Genomic DNA, 10,120 nt, shown 5'->3' with positions numbered 1-10,120 from the left:
AACAGCCCATGTGTGATGAGGGCCTGAAGCTCATCCAGGACCTCCACCAGCTAGATGGCGAGCACGCTAGTACTTGGTTCCAATCCGAAGACCTCTGAGATGACGAGCTGGGCAACATTGCGGATCTGGTCAAGTTCCCCCTCGAGGGCACATCGCTCCTCAAGTGACTTGGCCAGCGCCTCCGCATTTTAGCCAAACATCACCTTGACCGTCTCCAGGTCTCGCTCCAACGACTTCACCTTTCCACCTAGCTCTGGAAGAAGGGCAACAAGCTTAGAAACAAGATAAAGGAAGAAACCAACACAACAAAAAATAGAGAAGGTACATATCGAAGCGGAAGTTCTTGAGGGTGGAGAGTCCCTCCGCCTGCTGGGCCACCTGCTCATGCAGCCGGGCATTCGCCTCTTGCATCCCCATCACCTGGCCTAGGAGCGCAAGCCCTTCCTGGTCTGCCTCCAATCGGGCCTTTCGCTCTAACTCCAGGGCCTTTCGCGCCAACTCTAGGGCATTCCGCTCTGACTCAAGGGTCTCTAGGGATTTTTGGAGCACCGCCTCGGTGTCCACCAGGGATTTTCGTAGCCCCACCTCGGTCTCTGCCTGGTAGGCCTTCGCCACCTCAAGCCCCTGCTCGATAGCGGTCGCCTGCTCCACCGCACGCTGCTCCTCTACTCGCACCGTGGTCACCTCAACCGCCTGGTCCTAGGACTCATGGTGGGCGGACTCCAACTGATGCTCAAGCTTGGCCATCCGGGCATGCTCCATTTGAAGGAAACAGGACTTGCGAGATGACATCTCCTGTAGACCCTGCGAAAACGAGAAGCAAGCATGCTGAGGCAACCAACAAGAGACTAAGAGGTCAAGGACAAACACGTGAAACTCACCCCCGCGGCGAGCTGCAGGTCGACCTTGACCAACTGCTAGGTGGACATAACCCGCTCCTAGGCGTCCTCAAGCTTCACCAATAGCTTGGTGAGATCGGACTCCATGGCGAGTCCTTTTCCATTAAGGATGTCCCAGAGCTGACACTCCTGGGAATCCCGGAGGATGAACCAAACCTTTGATGGGCCCTCAGGGCAGGGCCACTCTAGGTCACCCTCCTCCAGCCTACCAGAGGGCCTAGCCTCTGACCGAACCACCACCAATTCCTACGACGGCGTTGGTAGCTCCACCACATCATCCACTTCATCGTCGAAAGGGATCTCCACCACTTCAGTTTCATAGGCCACCGACGGGCGTTTCGACTCTATCCTAGCCGCGTCTCCCTCTGGCGCCTTTAGCTCCAACCATGAGGGTGAGCCGTGCAGCCTTCCACCTAGTGAGGTAGGGAGCTTGGTCTCTCTCTCCTCTTCCACCGCAGCCGGTGGAGGAGGGGCCGCAAGGGACACCTCCAGCGAAGCCCCCGCCATCACCACCGGGATCACCGCCAACACCATTGCCACCACTGCTGCCGTACTAGCAACTGACCTAGGGAACACCACCCCTTGAAGGGAAGGACTCACCGCCACCACCCTATTCCCCTCGCCGCTCACCGCAGCACGCTGCAGGGTGGACCTCCAAACCTCCTGCATGGGAGTTGGGGCAATGCTCAACCCCATCATCGTCTGGCCATTGACAAAAAGAATAGGTCAGACATACTCTAAAAAGACTCAAACAGCAAGATCAAAAAGAAACAAAGAAAAACATACCAGGAGGTAAGTGGCACGACTCTAAAACCAAGACCCGACGTCAACGTGCCTACAGGGCGAGGACCGCTCCTAGGCTGTGACCCGCTCCCCCTTACTTCAGCCGGGGTTGGAGTCATCCTAACTGGCTCCTGCCCGGCCTGTGGGTCACCGCGACCTTCGGCTCAAGACGCCTAGACCGAAGTAGCAGGTAGGGCATCCTTCTGTTGCGAGTCACACGCTGGCACCGGTCCTGATGACGCATGGGTACAAGCCCGCTCCTCTGACCGCCTGGCTTGCTCGGCCACACCCACGGCAGGCGGGGACGAGACCGGCGATGCCACCGAGGGGCGTGGTGACCACGTCCACTTTGCCTCCCGTTCGCCAGCAGCATCTGCGCTCGCCGCACACTTCCTCAGCATGGGAACCATGGCGCGCCTCTCTGCCTCCTGCTCATCGCCAACAGACATCGCTGCAGGATCACGACGCTCCGCCGAGGTCACAATGACCTCTAGCTTTCCTCCTCCTCGAAGAAAACCATGTCATCCACCTCTATGGGATCCTTCGACTCGAGCTCTGATTCGACGTCACTCTTATTTTCCCCGGCCTTCACACGCCGGGCGATCTCCTTCTCCATCTTATATTTCCGCCAAGCCACCTCAGTTTTCTTCTTCTTCTTGGCATCCACCACCTCCTTCTAGACAGCCTGCGGAGCCATGCCCTCCGACCCCTTTGGAAGGTGCGGCCAGGACTTGTAAGCATCAAGTCCCTACGAAATAGGTGATTGAAGATAAAAAAAAGTAGGAAAGCAAAGGGGAAAAGAACACGAAGTAAAGAGAGAGGAGCATACCAGTTTGGACACCACCAAGGTGTTGAGAGGTCCGGGCTTTCCATCGACCTTCTCTTTGGGCTTCAGCTGCAGCACCCGGTCAAGGCAACTCCAAACCTCATCATCCGGCATCTCCTCAGGCGATGCATGATCGAGGTCCGACGAGCCGCCGTACCTCCATATCGGCCATGCCCTCTCCACCAATGGAGCAACCCAACGACGGTAGAGGGTGTGGAACACCCGCACCCCATCAAGGCCGTGCCACATGAGCTTCTAGAGCTCCTCCTCGATGATCCCCACCTTCTCCTTCTCTCGATGGGAAGGGCCCCACGACCAACTATCCCGCCTCTCTGACCTCCCACCGGTGAATGCCGAGAATGGCGCCTCCACCGGGTTTCTAATATAAAACCACTCCCCGTGCCACCACTGGTTGGAGTCGTAGGGGATGCATGTGGGATATGAACCCCCCATGCTCGGTTTCCTCTGTAGGGTGAAGCCCCCACCGATGCAGCCTCGGGTAGATTCCCCACCGGCAAAGCTCTCCCAGAGAACAACCGCCGGAAGAAGTCCGTGTGTGGCTCCATCCCGAGGAAGGCCTCACAGACGGTGATGAAGCCAGCAATGTGTAGCACCCCCATCGAATTGAGTTGCTGCAGCTCTAGACCCCACTCATTGAGGAGCCCACGCAGGAACCAGTCCATGGAGTGTCCTAACCCGCGCTCATAGAAGGCGAGAAAGGAAACCACCTCGCCGGGCCGAGGTTGCAGGAACTCCTCCCTCCCAGGAGCCCTCCAGTGCACCACCTCCTTCGGTGGTAGAAACCCCTTCACGGCGAAGGCCTTCAGCACAGACTCCCTCATAGTGGATGACCTCTAGTCCGACATCTCGCTCCGGGTTCACGAAAGGATTTGTGAGTTTTTTCCTCTCCCTTGCTCTCTCCCTTTTCTTTCCTAGGAACCGCCGTGGCTCTCAAAGACACTCTCGGTAAGAAAGAAAATGAGAGGAGGCGATAGATGGGGAATAGGTGGAGGAATGGGGCAAAACCTTCTCCCTTCTCCTACTTAAGGAAAAGGGCGCAACAGTTGGGGAGAGCACGCCGATCGGGAAAGTTAAAACGACAGAGCAAAAAACCCTCTCCCTTTCCCATTTAATGCAGATGGGATACAATGGGATGTGCCCTGACCGATGAGACATGCCCTGCCCGATGGAACGACGCCTGATCAGATAGGACATGGCCTGGATATGGCCCACCACTACTGCACGCCGGGTGCGAGAACCAAAGCGCCACCACACACAGGCAGCTCTCCACATCCCTAGGTGGGACTTGGAAAAACCCAAAACAGAATCTCCACCAGGAGAGACCATCGGGCTTCCTAAAGTCGATTGAGCGGCTCAGGAAAACATCGAGAGATAGGTAATGAGCAAAGGGATGCCCCATGTAGGCCATGCCAACTCCATCACAAACAACGAGCATGGGTCCTGGCCGGACATTTCCGATTAGAGATGTTCAGACCCCGTCACTTGAGTCATCAAGGAAACACTACCAACCCCAGCTATTTCTTTATATAATCATTCATACATTCATACACGCATTCATTCCATACGCCCGTGCCCCCCGGACAATTTGGGCCCTAAATCGCTCGGGGGTTCAGGAACTAAAGCATCGCACATGCAGCGAAATGCATCACAACGCTACGTGTTGGGTCACAAAGCGGCAGTTGCCTCATTCAACATGAGCAACGACCAATTGGGGTTCGAAGGCCGGCCCACGAAGGGCTCGAGGCCACCCCACGTCAAATAGAGCTAGGGGAGAAAACGCAGATGAGCCCCGTGCGGCCCTCGCCCAGTCTGCCCCAAATCAGACAGGGTCATCTCAACCTTCTTGTTCGATCCTAAACCTCTCACCAAACTCCTAGAATCTCCATCGAGGGAAGGCCAGCAGGCCACCCGGGTCGGTCTTCGGAATGACCCAGGCATCTACCGAGTTGCAGGAAAAGGAGCAGTAAAATGTCATAAGAAGGCTATGATGACCCCATCACGAACGACAGACCCAGATTCTACTCGATCATACCTGTTAGCGAGCTCACCGAGCGCGTCACTCGAGCCCGAGCGATCGAGGTAAGCGACAAAGCTCAGCCCCTCTGGTTGTGAGAAACCAAGGATGGGGTAACGCGCACAACTCAAACCGACCCCTACCAAGGCCCAACAAGGCTCAGGGGCTCAAGATACCAAAACACCTGGATCTACGACCCCAAACTCGCCCCATCCCTCGGCTACACTTTGACTGCACACCAAACACCTAGGTCTGCGACCCCGAACTCGCCCCATCCCTTGGCTACACCTCGACTACGCTCGCTTCGGTCTCTAGCCCGCCTCCGAACGACCTCTCCGACCGAAAGACCTGGCCAAAGCACTACTTCCAACACCGACCCACGTCTTCGACCGGGGATGCGCCAAATCCCTGGTAACTGCTCTTCTCCGACTAGCGTGATCAGTCGGAGAAATACAAAATGACAGTCCTTAGTGTCAACCACAAAAACAAACCAATGCTTCTCATGCAATATAAAGAAGAAAAGCTAAAAACATATGAACAGAATTAAATACACATAAAGAAATATAAATAGAAGCAAAACAAAAACAAAAAAATTGATAATACCATGTTAGATTGATGCAAATGGTCTAGCCTTAGCAGACCTTCTAAAAGATCGCTGCAACAACTGCTGGTCAGCTTCATCATAATCCAATAACATATTATCCTAATAATAATGCAAAATAAAGAGCATTAGTTAAACAAATTAAAAACATCATCAAATTTTATTTTAAAAAAAGAGAGAAGAAAAACTTACACCAATGTTTGAGAAGAAATAATGCCTTTTTGAGAAATCTGGATGACCATTTGGCTTCGAAAACAAGCTATAGCAGAAACAAGATACAACAAAAGTATTGACAAAACCTCTAGGTTTCAAAGATTCACAAAGAGACCAAAAAGTACAGTGAACACCAGACAAAGACACTGCATCTTCACTGCACAATGCAAAACAAATTAAAAAAAAGCTATAGAACACATCGAAATAAGCAAAATACAATCAATGGAAATAGAATTATCCTCTGAAACTCAGAAGAAGCCAACTTAGAAAGAATCTTATAGTTTTCTACTTTAGACTTACTGGCTTCATAGAACTTAGACTTGAATATCTCATAATCACCGCGAAATAGAGGGCCGGGATTCACAAACCTCCTAGGACCATGTAAAGGAACCTTTCCACCTGTAGATACAACTTGAGACTTTATACAAATGAATGGCTTAAAGGAGCATAACTAGGCAATGACTCATGAGTTGAATGGCTCAAATGTTGAATAGGACTACTCCTACTGCACCCACCCAAATCCAATTTGGAATTGTATATGTCATTAGTCTTCTTAGTCATTTCTCCAATAGATGTGGGGAAAGATTTGGCACCAACAACTAAAACTTCTGGAGAAACCTATATAAGAAAAAAAGAAGAATGAATAGATAACTACAACAGCACTGACTAGAAAGCAAAGAATCTAGAAAAATAACAACAATTTGAAACAATAATACCTTAACTGGAGCCTTTGATGCAGAAGGCAAAGAACCACCAGAACTGTGAGGATTCAAATGACGTTCTGCTTGATGAGGGGAAGGAGAGCACTGACTAAAATCTAGGGTCTGTATAACCAATTGAGTCTAAAAAAGGAAAAGAAATCATAGAAAATTACAAATACAAAAACATCATTTAAAAAAAATACAAAATCAAATAAAAAACTTACACTAGAATTTGGCAGGCCACACTTCTTCACTGAACTAGCACTCTAAAAACATAAAAAAATCATAATACAAAAAAGAGTATAAAAAGTAAATAAGCAAAGAACAATAACAAATGGAACATCAAAAAAATAAAAAATCTAACCTTCTGAGAAAAATATCTTGAATACCCAGGCACAGGAGAAGGGGATATAGAATCATGGGCATACTTGTTTTCAAGATCTGTAGAATTGGGAAGCCCAATAGAAACTGATTTCTTCAGACAACCTTTCCTCAAAGACTTTGAATTAGAAATATCACCAAGAGGATTCCTAGAACTAGACACAAGCTTAGGAGAGCTAGGATCAACATCAGTATAACCTATAAAAATAAAAAATGTATATAAGGTATCAGAAAATAAAAATTTCTTGAAACAGGAAAAAAATGAACAGAGAACAAAACAAACTAACAATTCTTCTTTAGCTTAGACACACCATCAACAACATTACCATTAGAAGGCTGCAAAAAAGATGAGAAGAAAATAAAAAAGTAAATTACATGAGTAAAAAAACAAATAGAAAAAAGATATTGGCTACAAACACATACATCATTCAAGTTTTGGTGAAGTTCTGGATCATACTTTCATGTGAAAGGAGAAACTACAAGTAATAAAAAAATAATAAAAAAAACAAAACAAAAATAATAAAAAATAACCTACCATTAGAATTAACACTAGAGCCCCTAAGATCAGCTTTAAGAATAATAGAGAAGCATCAAGCCCACCAATAGGGGAACCGAAGTGCTTATCTTTTTCAACAGAATCAGATAACAACTTGATAACTTCCAAAACTAAAACCTGAGACATCTCACTAACAGAATACACATGCTTTCAAAGTTTGATAAAGGTCAATCTCATTTCATCAAACAAAGCAGTAATTGAATTAACATCAAAGTTGATAGAAACACCACAATTCAAGCAATGCTTCTCAATAAGCTTGCGAATAGCATCCTTCAATTCTATAGGGAGCTTGCAACGAGCATAAGAATCATGCTTGCTAAAAAATTCATCATCAATAGTCTGGTGGAAGATTTGAGGAAGCAAGCTCATATCCTAAAGGAAAAATACAAAACATTCAATGCATAAAGTTTGAAAGGATGCATATCAAAAAGAACATGTAAAGGTACAAAAACATATATAAAACAGGGATATAATTTTAATTTACACTAATCAAAACTAGGAGTTACACCATAATAATCTCCATAACTTCAGTACAAGTAAAGTGTAAACCTAGTATAATAATCATAGAAACTAAAAATCACATTCAATAATTTCTAAGAGAAAAGAATCTGACTAAAATAAATCAAACAAGAAACTGACAAAGATGTAATTCGCAAATAACATAAGCAATCATATAGACATATCCTAGCTCTGTAAAAAAAGAAATAGGCAAGCAACAAACTACTTAAAAGTGGGAAAATTATGCAAAAACAAAAAATACAGAAAGGATAAGAAAAAAATTACCTTAGCATAGTAGGTCCTTGAATAATCCATAATAGGATGGTACCCAAAACAACTTTCTTATCTCTTGTCAAGACTTGCATACTGCTTAATCAAATCTTTTTTCCATCCAGATATTCGAGGAATAGTGGAAGTGAATTGATGAGATCCGAAATCGACATGATCAAGATATAGAACCTAACAACAATATAAATAAAAAATAAAACATACATGAACATAAATAAAAAAAAGTAAGAACAAAGGAAAAAACTTACAGCAAGGAAGTACAGACAACCACCAATAGTAGTTTGCTGAGTAGATTTGCAACTCTTCAACTGATTGAATAACTTGATATTCTCAAGCAACCAAGATTAGATATATCCACACCAGTCATAAGATCGAATCTTATCAACGTCTTCAAAGATGCCAAAAAATTTGTGACAAGGAACCACAAAAGAATTGGGACAAAAGAAAGTACTCATCGCAACGACAATGAAGCAAACAAACATATCATCATCAGACATTTCTTTCTTACAAACAAGAGCCTCAGAAAAGAAACTGATTGGAGGAACATTATCCTTCCCAAATCTTGACAGCAAACAAAGCTTGCCAGCAGTATAATCAGCAGGAAAAGGAGATCCACCAAGTGGAAGGTCAAGAACCAAGTGAACAACCTCCTTAGTGAGAGAAATAACCTTGCCATCAACAACTATATCACCAGAGTTATAGTTCACAAGGCGAGCAACCCAATGAACAAAATTTCTAGGCATAGAACAGTTATTAAACAAGAGAAGAGAACCAAATCCATACTTCCAAATCACATCTTTACGATCTTCAGAAAGAGAATTTATCACATTAGAGAACGTTGTGACAGAAAATCTTGAGAAACCAACTTTAGGTCTACCATCAGACTTCTTCTTTTTGACCTAAAGTAGTAAACATAGTAATAAAATAAAAAATGAAAAAGATGATAGAAAAAATTAAAATAAAAAAGAAAGTCAAGAACAATACATACATTATGACTCAAAGACATCAATAACTTCTTCTTCAAAGACTTTAGCTTAGAACACTAAACAACAAATAAAAAACAAAATAGGATAACAGTTGGGATAAGAGGAGCAGGGGGTAATATGATAAAAACAAACAATAAAAACACAAAGCCTTACTTTTTTCATATACTCCTTGTACAAAGCTTCATTGAAAGATTGATGACCAAGAGAAAATGAATCCTAGAAAAACAAATATCAATGAAATGGAACAAATGCAACCAATTCAGAGGACATAAAAAAATACTTACATCTGAATCAATAAGATTATCATAATTGGAGTCATCATTTTCATCAGGATCAGAAGAATCAAGAGGCAAAGACAACTCATCATCATCATGACTACGGGTGAAAATGGTACGGATATTTTCCGACCATATTCAATACCGAATTCGTTTAGAGGGGTTTAAATCTATCCGTATCCGAGTCTGGATATTCAACACCCGATATCATATCAGTATTCGAATCCTCAAATCATATATTTATGATGTCGATATCCAATCGTATCCTATCCGGCATGGTTGACACTATCCGTATTCGAATTCGAATCTGGACAGAAATATGAAAACAAATGTAATATCAATAATATCCATTCGTATCCGATCCGTTTTCATCCCTAATCATGACCATCAGAACAATTGCTACTTGCAAGGTCCACAAAGGTAGCCTTCCTTTTCCTAGCCATCTAAGATGAACTCATAATATAAGAACACAATAAGAACTGATTTTTTAAATAATCAATCTTAAAAACAACATTGATAGATCAGAACTCAAAATAGGCCCAACCACTAACAAAAGTTCATGAGAGACTAGAGAAAACAAACAAAGCTGACACTTACTACAACTATCACCTAAAAGGTAATGCAAACAAATCTGACAATGACTACAGCAAAAATTACTTGAGCAACTAAACAAAAATAATCCTAAAAAATAGACATTAACAAAAAAGTTGCATCAGACACCTAAAACTTAATCCTAGAAATAAAAACAAGACAAATTATATCATGTGGACTCCAGTATGAGCAAAAAAATAGAGACACACTCAAAGACATGCTGAACTTTAGTGCCGATGCTCTGAACCTCTTACTGACATGATTTTTAGGACGCTAAGATATAAACTAACTTCATTCTTTTAGCTTGATCAAAATAAAATGCAATGTTATCATAATCAAAGACAATATCTGAACCTATAGATGATCATACCAAGCATAGCATTTTGCTGATAACAAAGCTACGAAATACAGAAACTGAAACAAAAATAAACTAAGACTAAGACACAAAAAATACAAAAACAGAACATAAAGAGAGAGACAGAGAGAC

General features: G+C 44.2%; 2 pseudogenes; both read right to left on the bottom strand.

Annotated features, from left to right (window-relative positions):
• Nucleotides 1-1,145: 1,145 nt before the first annotated feature.
• LOC136460485 (uncharacterized) lies at nt 1,146-7,808 on the bottom strand (annotated as a pseudogene).
• A 130-nt stretch (nt 7,809-7,938) lies between these two features.
• LOC136460484 (uncharacterized) lies at nt 7,939-9,485 on the bottom strand (annotated as a pseudogene).
• Nucleotides 9,486-10,120: the final 635 nt, after the last annotated feature.

The sequence above is a fragment of the Miscanthus floridulus genome, chromosome 6 (genome assembly GCF_019320115.1).
Source record: "Miscanthus floridulus cultivar M001 chromosome 6, ASM1932011v1, whole genome shotgun sequence".
Taxonomy (NCBI): domain Eukaryota; kingdom Viridiplantae; phylum Streptophyta; class Magnoliopsida; order Poales; family Poaceae; genus Miscanthus; species Miscanthus floridulus.
Note: the sequence above shows the minus strand (reverse complement) of the source record. Positions and strands in the feature narration are given on the sequence as shown.